General features: G+C 31.7%; 2 long non-coding RNA genes across 2 annotated transcripts in view; one reads left to right on the forward strand and one right to left on the reverse strand.

The window, feature by feature from the left end:
• Positions 1 to 6,901: 6,901 nt before the first annotated feature.
• On the reverse strand, positions 6,902 to 7,709 carry LOC148225977 (uncharacterized). Its single transcript, XR_015812307.1, has 3 exons — positions 7,303 to 7,709; positions 7,104 to 7,227; positions 6,902 to 6,989 (listed from the first exon to the last, which is right to left on the reverse strand). It is a non-coding gene; the product is annotated as an uncharacterized LOC148225977 (long non-coding RNA).
• A 2,319-nt stretch (positions 7,710 to 10,028) lies between these two features.
• LOC148225978 (uncharacterized) overlaps positions 10,029 to 26,004 on the forward strand; it is a 38,633-nt gene continuing 22,657 nt past the window's right edge. Inside the window, exons 1-2 of the long non-coding RNA XR_015812386.1 lie at positions 10,029 to 10,401; positions 19,058 to 19,106. This is a non-coding gene — a long non-coding RNA (uncharacterized LOC148225978). The remainder of the gene's footprint in view (positions 10,402 to 19,057; positions 19,107 to 26,004) is intronic.

The raw sequence follows: 26,004 nt of genomic DNA on the forward strand, positions 1-26,004 counted from the left end.
CCATGTCCGCCGCCATAATGGCCGCTCAGCCGCCATCTTGCAATCGCCGTCGAGACCGGAAGCCCATTTGCATTGCAGAACTCAACGATTCACGCCCACAATAACTGTCGAAGGCTGCTATGACACCCGAAGCAAATTTTTCGGTTCCGGACTCATGAATCACACTTAATGTGGGTTAGAGTTTCTATTTATGATTGTCAACCGCCTTAATTTAGAGAGGACATTCCTCTTTTTGATTTGTATTCAAGTTATCTCACACTGCTGCTCATTTATCAAAAAAATACGATACTATTGAATTGCAGTATGATACTTTTAATATAAACTCAACTAGTGATTCTTAAACTTATTTATTTGTTACCTTTGTAAGGAATGTTTATGATGACAATTTAAATGAGCAATATTATTTATTTAACTAATATTGCTAATTCTTACACTAAACAAATTTTAAGTAAATATACATACAATACATAATATAAATATAAAAAGACTTGTGCTGACGTACGTGACGATCGGAGATTAATGCATCCCCAAATATACCATAAATAAAGGTCATTCGGTGCCGACAAGTGTCGATAAACTGGTAAAATGCGCTAATTTGGATAACAAGTGCACGCAAAAGTTTTCCTATTAGAAAGACTAGAAAATCACAAATCTAATTTCACCCACAAATCGTGTTTTAACCAATGCATCAGACACTTCCATTCAGAATATACTTCCATCAGGATTTGTCATCAATAACTTCCACCAGTGCTACACCTAATATTGACCGCGGAAGTAACCGCTTCCCTCTTCATATTAACCCAGCTACGAAATCTGAAATCCTTCATGCAACGTGATTTATTAATATTTTTTAATACAAAAAACTTGCATTCTAGTTCAGCGGTATTTATGCAGATATTTCATTCAAAAGTCAGACTTTTTTGCTATGCACGAGCGTGTTCTGAGGCAAAAAACTAGAGTTCGAAGGTGTAAAAGGATTGTGCGATACTTCTTAGTACAATATACTAAAACATGTGGATCTTAGATAAACTCGCATTTTTTATAATTAATCTAATCCTAATTAATATTATCACTAATATATTTTAACATGTTATCGCCTACGTTATCTTTTCTTGACGTCGTATAGTCCTATAAATAGAACATGCTTTTCAAAACCTAATTTCGATAAGCGTCGTTCTTATCATCAAAACCAAGAAACGATATAAAATTCCGATTTGTAGAGATATAAGTGGAGTGTAAAAACAGAGTTAAAAAAACAATATATAAATAGCCTTGCAGTTATTTTATTAAATAAATAATCTATGTGACATGCGCTTATTTTTTCACGCTTAGCATTCGATTTTATGCGCATCTTCTTATATTAATTAATTTAAATTCAAATTTAAAGCTAAACAACATTGTGATAATACACGATATAGTACAATAACAGTGGGAAATATTTATGATTACGTATTTGGCCTACTTATGCGATAAAAATATTTGGTTTATGCAGTACGTTATGTTTTCGTATGAAATTTGATAACATAAATATTATCATATATATTTAACAGGTACAACACAAACAAAATATTCTTTACGAACTACTTTATAAACCAACAAGTTTACCAACTGAATACATTTATAACTTAAAGTTCGCAACAATAGTCATTGCTCATGGATTGTTTTCCATTAAATATTTATTGAAATTTCCTGATGTCAATTTACAATTGACACATTTCGATCTATTTATTTAATAATTTTAGTCAAAAGAATAAATTATACTTTCGATTATTCGAATTGTGTGATAAGCAATAAACTGAAACGTATGAGTTAACAAAAATAAATTAACCTAATTAAACTGGTGCATTATATTAAATAAAAGTGCGAATACCGTCTCGGTACAATAGTGACGCTTTCGCTCGTTAAAAACGCATCCGGAATTTTAAAGAACGCGACTATGTAATACTTATTAAAACAATATTTCTATGATATGTGAACATTCAGTTTTGATCAAAAATGTTTCGGTTTATATTAAGTAATTTAACAAATTTGTACTGATACAGAAATTATTTGACACAATGCGAAGCATTCTTTTTTAAGTAATGTATTTCATCATTACTTAATTATTTTTAGAGACGAATGGTTCATTTTTATAAATCTGCTTCAAAATCGTATCCCTTAATTTTAAGACATTTGTTCTCTTATGTATTAACACTGACTCTGATCTTTCTAGATTTATTTACTCTCCGAAAAGTTATCGTCCACATTTCACCGCCAGCAATTTACCGCCAACAATTTATAATCTACAAATGATCGCTAGGTAATACATATAATGTATATAAATTTATTGCTCATTTTAAATTAAAAATAAAAGTTACAAAATAAGATGTTATTTCTGTCATCCGCGCAGTAAGTAAATATAGTTATTGACCAGTGCAATTTTTAATCAATTTTTTTTACATTTAAACTGGTCTAGTATGTGAAATTATATTCATACTAGTAAAAACATATCTTCACAGTAACAGTTCCGAAACGTTCATTTTCTGTTCAAACCCAAACCTAACCTAATGAAATTTATTTATTTATTAATTTATTTATAAAACAAATTATAGTTTTTAACTTCCATTAGATTAATTTGTTGAGTTTATGTTTAGATTTGAACAGCAAATGGATGTTTCGCAACTGTAAAATTGCGTTTCATAGCCATTTTAGAACAGCATATAATTTAAACGTCTTAAAATGTCTTGATTTAAAAAAAATTAGACTTGCCACATAATCAATCAATTAATGAATAAGCGAGTTTGTATAAAAACATCTCATTATTTCTAGGCGGTAAAATATGCTAGCGATCATTTGTAAGCTATAAATTGTTTTTGCAATTAATTGACGCGGCGGTAAACTACTAGCGATTAATTGCTGGTGGTGAATTGTGGGCGATAATTTTTTCTTTGACTCTATTATGAGTATTAACTATGCATTTAACTTGCAAATCTTTATTGTTTTAATGTGTTAGAGATAGTTGATAATATAAAATATATAGGAGTAATTGTAGGTAAAAAATTTAATTTTATGGAACATTGTAATTACTTTTTAATAAAAATAGTAGCAAAATAGGTATATTATCTAGGATGAAAAATCTGTATATATAAATTAGAGAAATAAACACAAAAAAAATATCTACAATAGTATAATATTATATATCCTTGATAAATTAGATAAAACAATGAGGCAAAAATTACAAAATAGGGCAATGAGAGTAATTTTAAATACAAATCGATTTACTAGTTATATATATGTAGGTGTGAATTTGTATAATAATATTTCTAGGACAATCCTCAAAACTAAAAATGTAGCAGTTTCCCCAATGAAATAAAGAAACATATTTGTGCATTAAAAAATATATTTTAATATCAAAGTATTTTTTGTAAATCTATATTATATTTTGATTATATATGTTTGGTGTATACATAATTAGCTATATTAGTTAAATATGTAATATTAATAAAATCAATAAATCCTAAGTGCAAGAGTGATGTCGTGTAATTTTAAATCGGTTGATGAGTGATTAGTGATGTGATTGAAGTGTCACGTTATTAATTCTGATCCCTTAAAGTAACTCGGAGGAAGATTAGAGCCAATCGCGTTAATATTTAGCTCCACCTTCAATCCATCCCTTTGCGAAAACTAAATTTTCAATGTGGCTGTTCTAAAATTATCAATGATAATTCAAACAACGCTTATTCGACGCGAAGCCATTTGTATTTTTCCAGACGTGTCTCAAAGCTATGGTAATTAAATAGCTTATGACTTTTGAAAGTCTGACCCAAGGATCAATTCTTAAATTTATAAAATTAATATATTGAGATTTAGTCTCATTTGATTTGCTACACTTTTTGGTCCATTTCTTGACTTTGCCAATAGTACATGGCAGTTTATTGCTGGATTTTTTATTTTATGTAGATTAAATCACTGGTGAAGTACCAGTACTATCACATTACCTTAAGATACTTGAGCTGATATCTTTCTTATGGATGTGAATAAGTTTTTTTATTATTTAAATTAATCTATGTTACATAATAATTCAACAACAAACAATATGGAGTACTTCTCTTATTTTGAATTCTATGGGTATCTTGTACCATATCAAGGGCTTGAGCGACATCCAGGAATATTGATGAGTGTATATTTTTTCTACAATTGTAATGCTATGAACTTGCTCTTCCTGGAACCAAATTGGTGAGACGGAAATTGGTGCCTTTTTCAAATATTAATTTAAGGTGTTAAAGTGTCATAATCACTTCAACATAATCTTCCATTACTAAGACACGTGTTTTATTTTAACGATTGTTTTTAAGGGCAGTTGTTTTAAAATGTGTCTAGAGATAAAATCATATCCCTATAATTTGATCATAGAAGCATATCAATGGTTATGTCATGGATATGTGCCATTCGTGTAAATTGGCACAATGTGTTCCATTTGTAAAGAATGAAGAAATTGGCGCACGATTCAAATAACAGAAAAGGTTTCAACCGTAAAGGATAAGTAAGGACAGTTTCAGTCGGTCTCTATATTATTTGTTAATGGTATCCAGCTGTATGTGTTATCAAAATCGAAAGTTGTATTGAAGCTTTATGTTATAACTTGAGCTAACGTGTAGTGTCCACAAGAATCACATGTTTCTCATCAACCATTCCGGTCATGAGTTCTAAACGGAAATCGTTTTATTTTTATATTCAAACATTCAAGAAAATAATACGTAATCAAGGTTTGCTAATACTTACTAAACGTACGAATATAACTCAGAAATTATTGATTATTATTATACATTTTTTATACACAGGTGACAATAACATTCCGTTATTAATTATCAAGTAAATATAAGATTGAGTAATTGCCTGCTCGGGTCAGTTTTGAGCATTCTTCTTTGGTGTTTTGTACTTAACATTAGTGATTTTTAAAATTATATTTAATCCTTCGTCTTGCTAAGTGAAGTCTTTAATAATAGATAATAATAAAAGAGCAGTGGATCTATATTCAATCCTTGTGTTACTTCAGATGAATAAAATATTATCGGAGCGACGAAAACCATTGTGTACTCACACAGGTAAATTTACTGAATTTATTCAATTTCTGAAAGATTACACTAAAAATAATTCGGAAATTTCTGTTCATTTAGAGATAAAAAAAATCAGCTCGGACATTTTTGTTCGAGGAGGACAATGAATATTTCGTGTTTCAAAATATAAGAAGCGTTTTAACAATATTCTTTACATTAAGGTTCTTCTAAAAATACTTTATACTCTGATCTTTTATTGTGTTATCAACAAGTACCAATAATAATCAATAAGACGACTGTGTACAAAACCTTTTTGTTGCGTGTATTTTTATAACAATAATACAACTTACAATAAATGAAAATGTCCCACAAGCCCCTCTAAATTGTCGAAAAAAAATTTTTTTAAAAATGCAGAGGGCATATCTTTCTGCTTTTGGAACAAAAAACATCATATTTGAAAAAATATTGTCTTTCATCAACCGCTTCTGGATGGTTCCTAAGTTTTTATACAAAGTGTCAGAACATAACAGCTAATTTATTCCAATAAAATATACTCCTATTATTCCCATGATTTGTGTCAGTTATGATTATCAGAAAGGAGTGGGTAAAAAATAATATATCTGAAAACAGATTTATGTGATTAAGATGCGATTTATTTATATATTTTTATTTAAATTATTGCACATTTAATATCTTATATATAATTGTTCTAATCCGCTTCCGCCGTCGCTTCCGGACGCGCATAACTTTAAACGAAACATTCTCCGTTCAATTATCTACTCTGTAAATCGTATCGCTTTGTATTAACGGTGTGTAACAATACACGTAAACAAAGGAAATATATTTAATTATAATAATAAATAATATTAAAAATTAAAATTGAATTTGTTCCGATTGATTTTCGAGCCGCCGGTAATGCGTTCTGTTGTTTCGACCAATCAAAAATAAGCATTCAAATATTCAAATAGCTTCGACCAATGAAAAATAAGCATTCAAATTCAAATAGACAGTACCGTGACAACACTTTTAAATAATTATTATTTAATAATAAAATTTTGCTACGCGACAATAATTTTCATTAATTCATCATTTGACTGAATAAAAATGAAATATATACATAATGTGTTGAGGATTAGAAGAATACATTGATTAAACTAGATAAACAATCATAAAATAATCTTCGTAATGAAATTTTCAAATTTTGAATTCCCGGCGACGGGCTCCGAGGCCTAAAACTGAGTTTTTGCTTTTATAAATAATCGGATTGCAAATTAACTAGGTGTGTTATAACTATGAAAATTAAATATATACATAATGTGTTGAGGATAAGAAGAATACATTGATTAAATTAGATAAACAATCATAAAACAATCTTTGTAATGAAATCTTCAAATTTTGAAATCCCGTCGCCGGGCTCCGAGGCCGAAAAGTGAGTTTTACTTTTATATTACATAAACATTATCATTGCTTTCCGATTTAATACATATATATGTTAGATTTTAAGAATTTTAAATTAACCAGTTATGTTTTAAACATGAACGTGTAATATATCCTTAGTATGTGAGGATTGAAAGTTAATGTCGATCAAATCGGCGCTGTCGGACAGCTTATAAATGTGTAGTTTCTTGGATGTTATCTAATAAACGACATTTTACAATGATTATAAATATTTGATTGCATACCTGGAATAATCGATAGCCAAAATATCTAAGAGTGGGTTATTTTTAATTCCGATGTGGCAAAATATGTACAATTTTTGTTCAGTGCAATCATTCCTCTTTCTGAATAGTCAAATTTAAGATATTCAGTTACATCAAACTTATGTAGTATGTTCTTTATAAAATGATAATACTTGCTGACAGTGACTTCAACATGAGTAGATTAACTCTTTGTTTATATATACCAATTCTACGTTGTAGCCATTTAGGTCATCAAATTGTTCCATCATTGCTTCTGAAAAGTAATTAAAAAATAATAAGAGTAAAACATTGAACACATTATTACTACTATTATAATCCATAAATTAAATTTGAACGACAAACGAAGAACAAAATTAACGGAAATTACTGTAGAGGATTAAACACGTAGATTGACATATCTTCATCTTCTTCAAAATAGTCGCAATATGTCATACATTAATTGTTTGCCATACGTAAATGTTATTAGATCTCTCATTGATTCTGAAAATTGACTGTAAACGATACTATATATTGGGTAAAAAGTAACTTTTTGTTTACACTAATATGAGATTTTTCATTATTACTACCATTGTAATATGTTTAATTAACTTTGGCATGTATATCTTCAATTGCCAAATCACTGCTGTTTGTCTTTTAATATTAGATCCTAGAAAGTCAATAGTAATTTTGTTAGAATAACCGTGATATAGTATTCATATAACCAAACACTTACTGGCACACTCATAATTGATAATTTCGATTATAAAGTCTATAATTCCAATGGTAAATCACTTTGAATCATCTACAATTGTAACTTTTTAAGAAAAATGCTGTGATTATAACATATTTCACTGTTTATTTAATCGCACTAAGCTGTATCCCGGCGCGCGCTTGACCGATGACAGAACTGTCACATATAAGAAATTCCGGGGAATACCGGTAATGGTATTTCCCCGGCGCGCTTGAGAACGAACTACGAAATTGATTTTATCGATTTAAATTGTAAAACACTTATCAATATATGTATAAAAATCATCAAATTCTAAAAAAAATATTTTTTCAAAATATGTTTAGTTTATACGGTATTTAAAATATAATATAAATAATGTAAATTTTTTATTAGCTTCTCTTAACAGAAAAATGTGTACTTAAATTTTGGCGAACGTTGCCAATTTAAAGTAATAGTTTTTAGAGAATTTATAAAATTTCCTTTGAAAAAACATTTTCAACAAAAAGGGGCAAAGTTTAAAAATAAGTACTATTCGATAACAACCAACTACTAAACACATAGTGTTGCAAAAATCCCTCTTACTGACACCTTTGAAAGGAAACTACACAAAATTGTATATCACTAATTTTAATATTTTTTAAGGTGTAAAAAATATTTTTAATTATCAGTAATATTTTTGAGCGGATATGTAACTAATGCTATTTATTATTATTATTATTTATTTAAACTGTAAACCTACTTTTAAATATTACAAAATGTTACCTTTTAATATTATTTTTTATGTTGAAAACATTTTGGTATTTTTTTGTTTTATTAATATTTAGTTAAGTTGCAATTCTATTTAATAAATTAATACAGTTAAATCTCTTTGTAACGAATACCGAAATAACGAAATTCCCAGTATAACGAATGTTTAATTTGTCCCCGAAAAACTTTCATACAAAATGTTTTCATTGTAATGAAGACTAATCTCAGTATAACAAAATATTTTGCTCCGAATTTAAGAATGACGTTATAACTACAAAATATTTCTAAGAATTCAGTTCATCATTGACTTGGGGTGTGCCAGATGTGTTCAAAAGCGACATTACAGGTGTTTCGTTGACCCTCAAACTTTTTTTATAAAACATTTTTTTCACAAATTTTATTGTGTTTCATACATTTTCCTTAAACAAGGACAAAAACGATCTGTTAACCTTATAAAAGGTTATTTTGATGCTGTAGTAATATAGTAATTAAAAATAAAATAAAAATATATCATCTTCCTTACATTCAATATAACGAATTTTCAGTACACCAAAATTTATTCATTGGTTTCGTGAGCTTCGCTGTATTGAAATTTCATAGTACAATTTTTAATTTATTATTATCTAGCCAAGTTTTAAACCTATTCATAAATGATATACAATATTTAGATTTATCATTAAATATCTAAGTTTCAATATAACGATAAAATCTAACGTTGTAAATCTAATAAATAATATAAAATGTTTTCTTCTGGAAATATTTAGTCAAGTTGTAAACCTATTTTCAAATGAATTGAAAATGTTAAGTAGTTTTTATAGATTGAACTATTTTGTCTATCATTGAAAATCTTAAATAGTAATGACCAATTTGAACCATTAAATTTTAAAAAATATTTAAAAAAATCAGAACGAAGCAAAAATTATATTTAAAACCCAAAAAGTTGAGGGTCCGGTATTCGCACACTCGCTAGCTATCGGTACCTCACGATAGTGAGGTACCGACAGCTAGTTTATTTTAGAATATCTCAATAATATTTTTTTCTAAAGATTTATTTCTCATATATTTACTTATGTTAATAGTTAATTAAATTTAAGTTATCAATGTTTATGTGAATATTATAGAATAAAAAATATGTAAATACTGCATAATATTATTCTTCTTTGATATTCTACGCTGATAACTTAGGTTAATCTCCTACAATAAGCATAATTTATTCGCTTCTGCTCTCAAGCAATATGGACATCGTAGTTTCGTAGTTCTGAGCCATGAAGATATATCGTTTTTAATAAAAGGTATGGATTTGAAAAAAAATATTTTCCCCCCAGTACTACCGATTTTAATATTTCTATTTCATTAAGATTAATGGTGTTTATATCTACCGGTGAACGTATTCCGATATGATTTTACTGAATTTTTTTGCTCCCGTAGCAATTTGAACTCTTCGAACAAAAATTTCTAAAATGACATTTTTATTTTTAGTGTCCTCGTTTAATATTTTCAAAATCTGGTCACCTTATAAAATGCAACAGTGATGTGGAGTCAATTGCAACAGAGATACTGTACACCTACATCATAAAATTAAAAATGAAAAAAAAGCATATGCACATTTTTATCACTGCAGCACTGAAGAGTCCACCGAAAACTCGTTTCGGCGGCCGTGCGCTGCTGGCGCTGTCGTCTGCGCAGTTTTCCGGCGCTGCTGTGCAATGTCACGGCCGGTGCAGCGCGTCAGCTGACGGCGCCTCTGTTGCTAGGCAGTGTAGACGTGCGCGCGCATCCGAACCCCTTCCCGCACCGCCGCTCGTCCGCTCGCCGGCCGACCGACGACTGGTCTCTCATTCACCGGCGGCTCGTCCGCCGGCAAGGTCGCGTTTTCGGGCTGCACTCCTGGAAAAGTTTCGCGAGTGCGGATCAATCGTATCCGAATTTCAAATATATATTGTATATATATATACACACGTATGCGGCGACCTCGCCGTCTCGAGGTCGTTCGACGCAAAATTGCGAATAGTCCCCCTCCCTGCGCTTCAGCAGCCAAGAGAGAGATGGATGGCGAAAAATGAAAAAAGGGTGGGGGCGTCTAGACAGCGGCCACGCTGGCGGCTCGACAGTGACCGACGGCCGTTCGCCTCGCGCGGTGACAGCGGGCGCCTGACCTGCGCAACCCGAAGCGCGTCGGGAAATCTCGCAGGTTCAACAAGTGCGCACGGTAAGAATTTCGACCGGATGTGTCCCGCTCGCAAATAGTCGTGTGGTCGAAAAAAAATATTGTGCAAAAACCTCTTTTGAAAATTTTATACGTGACATTTATGGTTCGGTGATTATTGCGCACAGAAAAAAATTCAAACAGCCAAAATTCTGATTAAAAATATTTTACAATTATATTAATATAAACGGAGAAAAATATAATGCAGTTGGAATTAAAAATAAAATATATTTGACAATCACACATGTTCAGGATTTTCGCTGTGTGGAAGTTTCGTGTGCCCAGTAATCTGTTCACCAATGTCTCGTTGAGAACTTTAACGGCGAACTCGACACATGTGTGATTTAACATTTTAAAATGCTTACATAATTTAGTTCGCCCTTAATATTCTCAACGCTTCGTACGACGCGTTGAGAATATTAAAAAAATATTTGCGGTATTGTAAAGTGATGATACTCTCAGATCCAAATATGTTTTGTTGAAAGTATGGTACAGTAAATAAATGTGTGGTAAGGGGGGGGGGGGTCATTTGTGTAAAAGTTTAAGAACAGCTGTAGTAAAAAATAATTTAGGCTTGACTACACCACTGCTGTAATAATTGTTGAGTTGAGTTGAACTGCAAACTGATGCGCGGCGTTAAATTTTTTGTATGCTATTTTATTATTCTGCAGAAGTATTTATTACAAGCCGTGTAACATTTTTTTCATTGTTTCGTGTTGTATTGAGTTGCCTTGTAATGTGCGGAAAAGCTTAATAAGATTTACATACATTAGTATTGACTACGCCACTTCTGTAATATAATTTCTAGTTGGAAATAACGATAATAATAAATAGTAGTATTATTAAAGTATCGTTTTATAAGGAATAATCAAGCCGCGTTAAGATTTATATATAAAATATTGTTAGAGTGCTATATAAATTTGTAAACGAAAAATAGTTTTTGTGTTCATTAGAGACATGTGCGGAATTTTTTTTCTGGGTAAAAAAATAATAGCAAATAAAACAGATTTTGGTGCGCGGTTTGATATATTCAGTGCAAAAATATTACATACATTTAATAAACTGCAAATATTATAAGCTAATATTAGAAATCATAAACATTTATAAAGACAACTGCTTATTGTGGTTATTATATTTAACAATAGTTTTCAATGTAAAATATTATTGCTTATAGTATATTTTTACACTCTGTTGAAAAAAAGTTTAATATTATTTTATTTCACAATATAAAATATTAATTCGTAAAAAATATAATCTGCCAATACATCCATGTAAAACATGAGTAAAATTATAAAATTCTTGTTGTGTTCTTTGTGCAATGTGCTTCTTGAAGTACGCGTGTTGTTATTGTTGCAGTTTTTAGAAACGTGTATTTATTGGATAAAAAGGACATGATTCACAAAACTTTTTTATGAAATAAAACGAAAAATTTTCACTGCGCAGTTATTACTTATTTTCTTGTTGCGCAACTTGTAAGGCGAGGGTGGGGGGGGAGTTTGCCGTAAGTTTGTTGTACTCGGCACGCCCCCTACCCTTGGTTTAAGAACCCCCGGTTCAGTTGACAGCTTCGAGTCTAGTCGCTTAGTCATAAATCTGGAATGTTGGAGTAAACACGTGTCCATCTGCGGAATAAACATGTTCAATAAATAGGTACAATAGTCACAATATTACTATTTTCTTAAGTTTCAAATAAACATTACTTATCTATATTTCAGAAACAATACTGCATTTGAAAATATTTTAAAAGTGACTAAAGCATATCTCTTCCATGTGCCAATTTCGTCATTAGATCTTCTGGGAAATTGGATTCATTCTTACTTATACGCTTAGAATTCATGAATCAAAATAGAATTTGCAGTTCGCTAAATTACTTTTGCTACTCTCCGGTTGACATTTCGCTTTGGAAGACTGACCTTTCAGCGATATAAACTCGATTGCAAACGCTCCACACGTATTTCGATTCGACGCTATGGACTTAACAATGTTTTCACTGCATCGTCCTTGTTTTATACAAATATAGACGTGCAAGGTCCTTTTACAAGTGTGGCAATGAAATAGCTCACGTTGACTTTCTCGCATATTTTATCAAGATGATAGTTTAATTGTCTGCAAGCGGCCTAAAGTCGCGCGCGCCGTGTGACTCTGTCTTTACTTTTTCGCGTTCGCACGGATTTCAGTGGCGTAGCGAATAGTTTTTTACATTTCCACTTTAATTTTAATACTTATTATTTTTTATTTAATTGTAACGCTATTTGTCTAAAATATTACCAACCTTTACATGTACGTGTGTACTACAATATATTGTAGATGTTTGCTAAAGTTTGTGTTCTTCAGATCAATGGCCTTAAGTGTAAATTGGCCTAACTCCACTTTCGAGTGTAAATTACTTAATAATGCCACTTTGCTCCCACCGTTATGATACATATGCTATGATAATATCACATCTACAAAATGGCAAGTAATCATAAAAAGCGACACACTTCTACCATTTTGTTTGCGGATACATAGGCATTTGCCTCACCTTGAATTTGGCCAAAAAAAATTTATTAAATACTATGAATCTTAAGCTGAAAAAATGTCCCTGATTCTAACCCAGAAATTCTCGGGTTATCCCTCAAAGAAAATCTAAAATACAGTCTCGAATCTATGTAGAAAATATTTTTTTAAATATTTCATTTTAGTGAAATCATATTAAAATTCATTTTCACTGGTAGATATATACTTTTACTAATGAAAATATAGTTTATATGGCAGGTGCTAGTACAATTATGCTAGTACAATTATATGTACATAGGTGGGTCAAAAAAATGTTTTCTTATTTTTTCCCTAATAGTAAATATAAAAAACAATCAATCCCGAAAATATTTTCTGTGAATACATTTTTATCGGTAGATATATATTTCTACAAAATAAAATTATATAATTTCTACTCTTCCATATGTAATGTAATGTTATTAAGTCCAAATACATTTTCACCAGTAGATATAATATTTCTGATAGCAAAAATATAATTTAACTATTAGGCGCTAGTGAAATTGAATGCAGCTTTATAATGTCCATGAAATTCAATTTGACAGCTGTGAATCTTCCATTTGCTGTTCAAACCCAAACATAACTAATTAGTTTCAAAACTTTTATTATGTCAAGCTCAAAATACAAACTAAGCCAACTCATCTCTCATGGGGTGTTTGATGTCTGCACTTTTAAAAATATGATAGCTATTATTACCGATAGTACTACCGACTTCTGATATGAGAATATTGTTCAAAGTGAATTCAAACCGAAGTTTGGTCAATAGGAGAGCGCAAAAACAATTATCTTTTCAAGTTTCACTGTTAAAGGTTCCAGAAGAACCGAAAAATAATTTGTACAATCTCTGAATGTTTATTTTTAAGGAAAATGTAATTTTGGTTTTTAATGGTTCACTCTCAAACTTCTTATTAGACATATCAATTGTTCTATCAGGTTGTCCTATGAGTTAAAAAATAAAACATATCACTTTTACTAAATATATATAATCAATCTTTTTCTACAATTATTCTTCACAAATTATTCAATTTCATATATCTGATCCGAAAAATTATGTATTAATAAATAGCTGTTTTTGTAGGTTTCGCTACCTGTAAGTTGAAAGTAAATTGAAGTATTTGCCTATTGATTGGCAATCTAAAGAACGCATTTCTTTGTTATTTTGTATCTGAAAACTAACATATTTTTTTTAAAAGGTATTTTTGGAAGTAAAATTCTTAAATGTCGTTTTTTATATCCGTTTTTGTAAAATATTTTTTTTCACTTAAAAACTGTTTCATATATCTAAATAGATGATAGTCGCTTGGAGCAATGTCTGAAGAATACGGTGGATGAGAAAAAATTCCCTTAGAAAATCCATTGATTTTTTTATATTGTCTTAGATACATGAATACAAGCGCTGTCTTGGTGAAAAATGAATTATGCCTTTCATATCTCAGCAAATACATAACATTATCTTATATCCTGGAATTGGGAGTTGATTGAAATCAAACCACGTGTTAAAGTAAATAAGCCACATCTCATCTTCAGTAACAATTCGACTCAAAAATAAATATTTCTGTTCTAGAATCATTAATTATTGGCATGTTGAAATTCGCTGCGCCAGATTTCTTGGGACATTTTATGAGACACTCATATTCTGCAAATTAACACCTTTCCTAATTTTTTAAAATGTGTGAACTAATGTAGGCGATAAGTTGCGCTTTTGTGCTAGCTTCTGTATCGTTTATCTCAGACTGCTTTGATGGCAGCCCTAATATCTTCACTAACAACTCCTAATAAGATATTCAATGTCAAAATTCCCTGAATGAAATTTTTTGAACTAGACTTGAAACTTTCTAATGTTAATTTGCATCTCTGCTCCGTTGTATTACAAATGTTTTTAACTGCTATTGTCGCATTTTCACCAAATTGAAACTCATAGAGCCTAATCTCTAATGCTATTGTTGATTTTGGGTTGAAAATATTGTTACTAAATAGCATCATTGATATAACTACTTTTAACAAATACCGAAAGAACAGTGAAATTATCCTTAATTTATAAACATCTGCATATGTAAGAAAAAAAATGCAACGTTGTTGTTAGTTCAAAGATATTTTTAATCGAAAAATTCTCTGTTGGTTATTCCTATCTTAAACGATGGCTTCAAAACAGTCATGGTGAAAGTAACTATGCATCTGAACCACATATAACCTAAAAAGTTCAAGTTAAAAAATGTAATAGTATAACTGATGACTTAGGGCATTTCAAGGTATAAAAAAATGGACATTATTTGTATTGTTTTTGTTGTAAATATTTCGCTGTTTTGTGTAACATTACCAATTATAAAAAAATATTTTTTGGTACCCCTGGCCTTACAAGCCTTGCAGCGTTGCATACCCCCGCCTTATAGTATCTACGCCGCTGACGAAGCCTCCGCTGTTTTACATCGTTGCACTTTTATTACGTATTCGGTTCGCAAATCCGACGTTGCCGACAGACATCCGGCCCCTTTCGGGTGAGTCAGCAACTTTTTTCGCACCGTCTGCTCGCGACGTAAGTACGTTTTATAGATGTCTATACGTCTGCTTTCTCTGGACCTCGCCCGAAACGAGATCGCAAATTTTTTCGCAACCGACGTACGCTCATGTCGGCACGAGCCACGAGATGGCCCATTTTTTATCATCAGCCATCTTTACCCTGGAATTTCAGATGCCGTCCGAGCGTCTTCCGAACGGAATTACCGACGTTTTCTATCTTCATTTTATACGCTTCGTCATTTTCACTAAACATGTATCGCCTACTGGTGCGTGCCACTCAATCTATAACAGTGAAGTATAGTGCTACCCATATGTCACGGATCCCAACGCATACGTGTAAAACTGATCCATACGGTTTTAAATGTTTAATTTCTTTTTATTCAAAGAAAATATCCAGTGCAAAATGTTTAAATGGTTTAATTTTAACAACCGATTAGTTTATATCTATAATTTAGTTAAAACTATATTGCTCATTCATAGTATTGTTTACGCAAAGACGACCGTAAAGAATTTTGTTTAATTTGATATACTATTCTGAGGCATAAACGTGGCTTAACCTCTCTGAAAATCATTTCACATTCACTATAAATTCAACACGCGTTAAACGCAAGAAGATCCATATAGAATCAAATTATATTATAAACGCGTAGGCGATTTCCCAACGTCATAAACGCGTTCTCATATAATGTGATTGTTCGATTCGCAGAACTCGTTTCACCATTGCTAAAAATGGACGCCAGACTCGCCATTGCTTTGTCTGGGCTTGCAAATATTATGTTCAATTAAAACAATTAATAAATCGACAAGGACTCTGAAGAATAATTTAATGCCAAGCCCTAAAATACGTGTTCATTGCTAACGGTTTACTATACTTGATAGTTACGCGCTTTTAAATTACATTATTCTACCCATATGTGCTTTAATTTATTGACATAAAAAGTCGAAAGGATTCCCATATGTTTTACATGTAAACCTAGTTCATGTGTCATTTAATGATAAAAAACCGGTTTTTAAATTTAAAAACTTATCTTTGTTTCACAGCCCGTTAACTTTTTTTTTATTATTTATTGGCGTTTCTGAGTAATATTTACGTTTATTTAAAACGTTTTTTGTCTACTTTATAATGAAATTTTAGTTGCTACCTAGTTATAATATAATATATTGTATTAAAGCAGCGGTGTCAAACTGACGGCCGTAGGCCGCATGAGCTCCTCGAAAATGTGCTCATTATTATATGTACTTTTTATCGGATTTGTACTTCTTTAGTACAAAAATGCTAGATTCAATGCCACCGTTAAAAATAATCAGAAACATTTTTAATTGGCTTTATTTGTGAAAAATAACATTTTTCCGAATATATATTTTTCTATAATGTAAAACATTGATATTGAGTTAGTAATCCTTAAAAGATCATTAAAAAATGATTAATTATAATTGCTTAGCTATGGACATAGTTAATATAATAAATCAATATAAATCTTTGCCTAAATATAATGGTATTTTTTTGTTATTAATCAAACATTGCTGTATTTCTTAATTTATTAAAAATAATATAAATTAAATGGCCGCTTCTGGACCTTTTGCAGCGGCCAATCCTTTCGGTGTAATTTTCAATGATTTTTTCGTACATTTCGGGCTATAACTTGACAGATGCTGGTTTTCAGGTGCATTTGGGGTTTGTCTGGGTAGACACGACATTTAGTGTAACCCCATAAAAAAATCCAACGGCGTTAAATCGCATGATAATGTAACCTGCGAATTTTTCATGCAAAGTTTTCAACGTTGCACCCGATGTGTGGCAAGTTGCACCGTCTTGTTAGAACCATATGTCTTCCACATCAATATCTAGCCAAAAATAATGGGTTATTATAATAACCTATAGCGCTCACCGTCGATTGTTACAATCCGACCATCATCGTTTTTAAAAAAGTAAGGTTCAATGACGCCACCTGACCATAATGCGCACTAAACAGTCACTTTTCAGCCATGTAATGGTCTCTCGTGAATCACATGAAAATTTTCTTTACCACATATGCGTCAATTTTGCTTTATTAACACACCCTGAGAGATCGAAATGTGCCTCATCGCTGTCTATGCTCTCTGGGCTTCAGTTCTTGCGTTATCTGAATTTTACACGGGTGTAGATGCAAGTCTAGATGCAAAATGCGCTAAGTGGAGCCTTAAGAAAAGCCCAAAAGCTGCGAACGCTGACGAATCGACAATTATATTTTAGATGGCATATTTGATCAATCTCTTGAAACGTCGAAATAATTCTCTATAAATATAGGAAATCTTGGTGGACCAATAGTATGATTTTAATTCAACGCGATCCACGGTTTCAATCTTCAAATTCTTCTCGACGTTTATGACTAAATCCCTTGATACGGGGGTTCAAGTAGATCTTTGACAAAGTATGTCAAAGGAATATCTACCCCTTCTGTTTTTATTATTCATAAACAACACAGATATGGCCGTTAGAATCTCTTAAGCTTTTGAAAGTGTTCAAAAGCATGGCTGTAGTCATCCAGCTTCTTAATACGTTGTCATTATACGTTAATCTGTTCAACGTACGCTTTGAGGAACTGGTCCGATTGTTATTTAAAATATGTATGTACATTATTCATTTACTCCAAACTTTCTGGTATGTCTTTCTGATCATCGTTGAGTCATTATCACCATTATGCGGTATCGCACACTGTGATAATTGTTCTTCTTCGAAACTGTAATTAATACTGAGTATGTCCAAAGCCAACAGGCGGTCGATTGTCGCGGTTCAGTTCTGTTTCGATAAGACACAAACATGTGTCTATGAATTGTTCATACATAAGTGGCAGTCAGCTGGTTCGAGTTCCGGCGACGACAGAGGCGCCCACGCGCTCCGAACTTTGTCCATTATTTGGTCTCGGTGACACTTTGTTTGCGTCCATCCCGACCGTTTCGTCCTTCAGCCGATTTCTTGTCGCGTCGGGGTCACTCTGTGGCTTAGGTCAGTGACAGCGATAGTACATATGTAGGTGGCAACCATATAAGCGCATTTTCCCCATCAATATTTCAATAAAATACTCCTAAACTATACTTATCTTACGAGACCACACGATAAGCTATTCTTACTTTGATATATTTATATGTCATATTGTATATGGTAGAACTTATCCAGTTGTTGATCGTCTACTTTTGGCAAAGATCAACATTCAGACCCATATGCCGAGGATCTTCTAAGATTAGACAGTAGTGAGTCTAAGGCGCTGAACAACCAGCTCTCGTTTCAAGAGAAAACACGACCCTACATCGTCGTACTTTCGCTCAGTACATTGCGCGACCTCCTACCTGGGATGTCGCGAGTGACAACCGCAGTGAAACTATTTATGGTATCCAGTAACACTAACCAATTTATTAATATATTATGGAATATAATTTCTCTGCGTACTCAATAATCACTATCATGTAGTGTAAATAAAATTAGTATTGTTTCAAACATTTGACACTTTGAACATGCGTAATTATTGACAGCTGTCTGATTTACAGTGCTGCCAACTCGAATTGGTCATCTTGTATTTAAAATATTTATAGAATATATATATGTTACTAATGTAGAGTATTTTATTTTCAGATCCTGATGATCTTACATAAGGATATCGTCACCGTGGAATAATACAAAGGTAACTATCATTGTCTATTTTTTGCTTCGTGTCTTATTTAACTCATATCACAAGATATAACAATTTGCAAGCCGCGTATCGTCGTCGTTCAAAGAATATTATATTATATTTAACCTGAATGTTTGACTGAAGCAAACGTTATGTGTAGACTGATAATGCAATTGTTATTTATGACTCAGCCTTGATAAATTGACAATACCGTCACATGATAATGACTTGGTATCATGTTAATCACATAATATTTTAAACATTATGCCCGAATGCTCTTGTACTGTGTTTATCAAACTTTTTGATCCTTGTAGCATGTAAATATTGCATAATCGTTTCCAAGATAAGTTTTTTAAAGTGAATTTTTAAATTTCGGTGCTTAGGAATGCGATAATGTAATCGTTTCGTGAATAAGTTTTTTGTTTGATAAAATCGTGTTACATATCTAAAAATAGATACATGTTATAGTAGAAATTATGCACAATCACTATGATGATAAATTTACGTACTATTAACTGAGCTTAAAATACTTCTATGGCTGATTATATCTCAGTCCCATTGCCCAGAACAAATGTAGGCAATTCGACACAGTCGATTGAGGTTCGCAAATTATTTCGATTAACTAGTTTCTCAAACGAACAATTTTATATATACATCAATCGAGTACTTTCGCAATTTGCCCATTAGTCCACATGTAAAATCGTAAATGTATAAAGACCAATCTATTCAAAGAACATAATTATATAGCGTAGTTTATGGAAATGTTGATTGTATCATATTTTAGTAATTCGTTATAAAGCAGATTCTTCTGCTTTTCAAACGTTACTAATGCTAATATGTTTGAAGAAGACTAGGAAATGTATTATATATTATACACAGCACGATGATGTATGCACAAATGAAGCAAGTGTTGCATCGTAGACTATTTGTAACCTATGGTGGCCGATTGTCAAAAGAATATTTTATCCCTTCGGGGGTTCCTCAAGGATCCAATCTGGGACCTATGCTTTTTGTGTTATTTATTAATGACATAAATACAGCAATTAAAAATTCAAGTTTTCTTCTGTACGCAGATGATTTAAAATTATATAAATGCATTCGATCTGTTGTGGACTCCTCTTTACAAAGTGATTTAGACTCTCTGTGGAGATGGGCTTCCGTTAACCGTCTGCTCTTTAGTGTCGGAATGTGCCATACTGTGTCATTTTTTCGATGCCGTTCGCCATCAGCTTATTTCTACCATCTCGGTGGTAGCATTTTGGCTAGAGAAACTTCCACTAAAGATCTCGGAATCACTTTCGAGAACATATGGAGGTTCTCTCTACACATACACGTCTGTGATAAATCTTCCAAGATGCTCGGCTTTGTTATGAGGAATGCCTTTCACTTTGACGATCCGTCAGTTATTCGCATCCTCTATGACACCTTAGTTCGTAGCATTCTTGAATCGGGATCTATAATTTGGTATCCCCGAATAGCCAAATATTCCCTTTTAGTGGAAAAAATTCAAAAAAGGTATTTAAGATACCTTTACAAAAGGATATTTGGTTATTATCCGTACTTATATCCCAGCGCCTTTCTTTTAGGACGTTGGGATATGATTTGCTGAGTTCTCGCAGAAAGCTGTATGTCGCTAAGCATTTTTTCAAATTACTAAAAGGTGCTGTCGACAATCCAGCTATTCTCGAGGAATTCCAGTTTTGGGTTCCGGAACATTTTCGAGAATCACGATCGAGACCTCTTTTGATGGCCGTTAGGGCTAGGACATCCGCACTTGCCGACTCGCCTATAGCTGTGGCCATCCGGCTCCTTAATACGCTGGCATTACATATTAACTTATTTAATGTTAGCTACAAGGATCTGATCCAGTTTGTATCATTTAATTTTGATATTTTATAATTTTTTGTTATGTTTACATATTGTTATATTTATGTAAATATACCTACGTTTTTTATGTTTTATAAATTTAAAATTTATTTTCGACCATCGTGGCGCATTGGGGTAACCTGTTAGGCCACGATGGTCTTAATTTAATCTAAAAAAAATAAATCTCTGTCCTCTCTTCGCTGAACTTAGATTATTAGTATAATCCTGTTTGAACCCTAGTGATTTAAAAAAAAATCATTTTAAAATTTGAAGGGTTCTTTTGGGTTATAAGGGTCTTTGACAAGTCGTTAACACTTTTATTTTAACACTCCATATATTTTTTTAATTCCAAAAATATCTGCATTGGTGTCGTGTGATACGAAATATATCGTGGCACGAAAACGGATAAAGGGTATATTCAATCTTCTTCCTGAGGTCTTAGATTTACATTGCTTACAGTAACTAGTTCTTGTTTGCTTGAATGTTTATAAAAATAGTATCTACGTGATTCTTCTGTACCATCAAATTTTTCATGTCTGTGATTTGAATTCTTTTACTTTCCGAATTTTTAACCTTTTAGTTGCCTAATTTTTTAGAATTACTTTATAAATATCGATTTATTACACAATACAATTATTAAAAATATTTTCGTTTTTTATAGTCTAATCCAACTATAGGTCCTAACCTATAATAAAATTTGTATGTTGTCATATTTATAGTTCTAAACTTTTTTAATTTATGATTGCTTTGTTTTTATATAATAAAATAACATTTGGTCTAATTATGAAAAGCACCACCAAAGCTCTACTTTGCTTAATGCACGAACAAAGCAATACAATTACTGCCCAATTCACGCATTCGGCAGATAATTTGCCTAATTCGTGAATGAAGCAACAGGGTTGCATTTTTCATGAATTTGTCAAAATTTTTTTAAAATTAATAATATTATAAATAAAATAAATATTTCATTTATGATATCAATATCTATGTAATTTAATAAAATAATAAATTAATAAACAATGCTTACAAATAATAATAATACATATCTTGAATTAATGTCAATTAAATTTCATTGAATTATAAAAATTAAATAGCAATCTATTAGCAATAAACAAAAAAATAATTTGAATATTATTAGTTTTTTTAATATTTTATTCAATGATCACTAAATTATTTAATTAAATATATGCATTAAAATTTGCTTGGATTTGGCGACACACTTATTAAAAAATCTTTGGACTACAATGGGATAATGTTCATGAAGTTGCTAAGGCATTGCGATTTCTAGAGTGCCTTAGTGAGTCGCGATTGCGTCCCTTATTCTTTCACGTTGTGGCCTGGACGTCAGAACTCGAGAACACTACTCTAACAAGACATTTAGCTTCTTAATGGGACAGTGAATGTGTGCCACTATCATGCCTGATACGACTGGCAACATAGACATTTCTTTCTTTAAGATATAGCTATTGAGTCGCGGGTGTCTTCTTTAATAAAATCGATAGAACAGTCAAAAGCCGACCTATTGAAACCATGCCCGAGGCAGTAGTTTGTGTCACTGGCCATATGAGTGAGCAGTCACCCATCCGGTTTTATAAACCATCGTAACGACGTTGAATTGACATTTGTCGGTCACCGCATTGTTGTGTGTGCGTGTGTGTACATACGATTAGTCGTTATCAGCCACCGCCAGCTAGAATGTTCCACGTTCGCGTTATCACTCAGTCACCAGGATTTCCACTAGGCGGGTGGTGAGTCAGGTGACTGAATCACTCGCCGTCGGATCGTTAGCTCGCCTTCACTCCACTGACGTGTGCCTTTCGTTGTTCCGGTCAGCTGGTGATTCACTGCGGCCGCATTCCACCATCACCAGCCAGTCTTCTTGGTCATCTTCGTGTCTTTATCACTGGCACGCGCGCATTCCGACCGATAATTTCCAATCGCGTGCTGAGGTGGTGAAAATTTTGGTGAGTCACAGTGGTGCGACTTTTAATTTCACTTATGCGTGGTGGGACTTGTGTTGATTCGATTAATAATATTTGACAAATTGAAGCAGCTTGAATTTCACACTCGTACGTCTTCAACAGAATAAATACGAAAATTGTCATTAGCACAAACATTATATTCATTTGCATGTCTTCTCAATAAGCTCAGAGGTCTTTAGATAAGATACTGCATCTAACACTAGGACCGTTCATAGTGAAATTCCGAGTAATGTAGTTGAGTGAACGTGCATTTATGTATACAAATAAGGGCGTGGATTAAGAAGAACCGTTCACGTGCACTTGAGATGTAAATAAAAATATATAAATCACGACTAGAGACAGATGTTATAATCGGTCTACTTCAATAATCATTTGAATAATGAGTTCTCACATTATAATATTATATTTTAATAACGCAATGCTACTTGAAATAACTTTTTACTAAATATGGTAATGTTATTATACATATGTAATAGCAATTAAATACAAACATTAAATTTTAATTAAAAAAAATATATTTTAAAATATTAAAATTATACGAAATTAATCGGACCAGCTCCTCATAGAAATTTGCAAATTTATTATTAGTTTTTTCTCTGTGCTCTTAGATTTACCGTACTTTTACTTTGACAATATTTTTAATTCTTTTTTTATGATTGATTATGTCCATGAATATTTAATTATTTTTATTCTAAATTTTATTTATGTATTGTTACAGCAAATTTTTTTTATATGTTTAATATTACCATCTTTAATTTTTTATAATGTATAGGTTTATAATTCATGACTGATTTATTTATACGCTGATTTAAATTTTTTTTTCTAACACGTGTAGTTTTTTTAGCAACAAATTTATTAAAGTGTAGTAATTAATTCGACTATAACAAAAAAATATATATCCTAGCAAAAATTTAATAAACTGCATAATATTTTTTTTATAAATTAGGCTTTTTAGTTTTGGGGCAAAATTTTGGTGGTCCTAAAAAATATTCTTTAAGTGCGCTTAAAATAATCAAATCTGATTTAAGAACTTCGATACACGCTGGCTTATTTAAAGCAATTCTTTTTTTAAGATATAATTCAGTCTAAATTACGGATGGAACAGATTAAATTTAGATTTAGTATTATTAAATATTTAAGATTAGATTTAGTGAACCTGGCAAAATAAAACCAATGAAACAAGCTTTTTCCCTTGCAAGTATAATTATTAAATTAGTTGTTTTTATTTAATATACATATTTTATTTTATTTAACTTATATTTTTTGTACTTACTTTTGAAAAATATCATTATAATAAGTCAATAAAAGTGAATTAGTTAGACGTGGCTTTTTTTGTTGACATTATTTTCATTGCCATCATTTGCTGGCAAAAAATAATCTTATTAAAATTGTTAAAATCGGAGTCCGTAAAATTAAAAAAAAATACTTCACAACCTTGGTTTGCTACCAATAAAATAATAAGCACCTTTTATTTTATTTATTTCAAATTTCAAATTATGGCCGTTATACAATAGGTTATCATAGAATCATTTCTGATTTTAAAATCATCGCCATTGCGGCAATAAAGTAATAAATATATATTTAATAGACAATAGCGAATAATCTGTTTCTGCCCCGAATCATCACATTGGCAGACGATCATGAGTAGGAAGAGCGAAGGACTTGGCGTTGTAAACGCACTATCTATCAGGAACTTTCAGTCATAATCTGACACTGTTACGATTTTGAAACAATAGAAAACGATTGTTTTTTTTGATGAGTTCTGGTTTCTGTAAACTGGAAATAAATAAATTAAGCTTTTTAAAGCATAAGATAATTATTGAATCGTTGTAGTTTTGATACTGTATTATTTTTTAGTTGCTGTATGCCAGACAAGTTTTTTTTTCGCAGGATATAATTGCCTAGATTGTCTAGACTTATGCGTGCGTTCATTCATATTCAAAGCAGGGAAGCTGGTGTTTTTAATAATATACACAATTATGGTAATTGTTATGCATTAAGTCCGAGTAACAAAATGCTCGACGATTATTATAATATTTTCTAATAAACAATAATTTACACGCGTCGACGACATCGCGTATCCGTTCATTTGGAAGTTTTTTTTAATCCCCCTCGCGACGAATCCACCTTTGTTCTTGGGTCTTAAAACCCGTCATTAAATTTCCGAACGTTTTTTCGGACACGTGCATATGTATACGATTGTGTAAAAAATTGCCTCCGTCTGTGTCTCCGTGATGTTGGTAAAAAAAATGTGACCCAAGTTAATACCCGTGTCTGTCTGAAGGCAATGAATCATCTTAAAATTTTACCTGTGTCAAAAGTTAAACGGAAGTTAAGATTGAGACAAGTGCTATGAAGAATATTGATCTTTGCCTATGTTAATTCATTCTACCCACTAAATATAGAATTGGCTATGTCATACATTTCGACCACGTGTTAAATATTTTCAAGGTGTAAAACATCTAGTTGAATATTGTCCAAACATCCAAATGCTGTATTAATCGCTTATTTTACGAGTTCGTTGACTTCTCGTCAGCTAGTTATAAATAGCGAAAAGGAAAATCGCAGAAATGCCAGTTAACATAAATACGCTCAGGAATTTATATTCACAGATATCAAAACGTTCTGCATGATTAAAGATACCTACGTTTATGTTAAACATTTCTTTAAACGATGTTTCCAATCATTGTGTTGCTTCAATCAATCTATGCCAAATTTAGTTAATATAAATAGATCCTGCTCAATTATAGTTGACTAACATTGAAAAAAACGAGTTTATCTTAAGCACGTGCTATGGAACAGCGTTTTTAAAGGATGTTACAGTATGTCTCCACGAGACTGGAATGAGGTTAGTAGATCGTTTTGATTTGTCAATGTTAGTTTATCAAAACTAATTCAAATTAATTGTGGATCTCATTTGCTGTTAAGATCTGCTCGATATTGGTACACTCATTAAGAGGCGCTACTATCTTAAATTCGTTTCGCTCTTGTGCACCAGCATTCTATGTTGTCTATGTTTTTTTTTTAATATTAAGTATCTACATTTGCTTTATCTATGTCGC

Source organism: Plectrocnemia conspersa, unplaced genomic scaffold (assembly GCF_051122295.1).
Source record: "Plectrocnemia conspersa isolate PC_06_02 unplaced genomic scaffold, ASM5112229v1 ptg000014l, whole genome shotgun sequence".
Lineage (NCBI taxonomy): Eukaryota > Metazoa > Arthropoda > Insecta > Trichoptera > Polycentropodidae > Plectrocnemia > Plectrocnemia conspersa.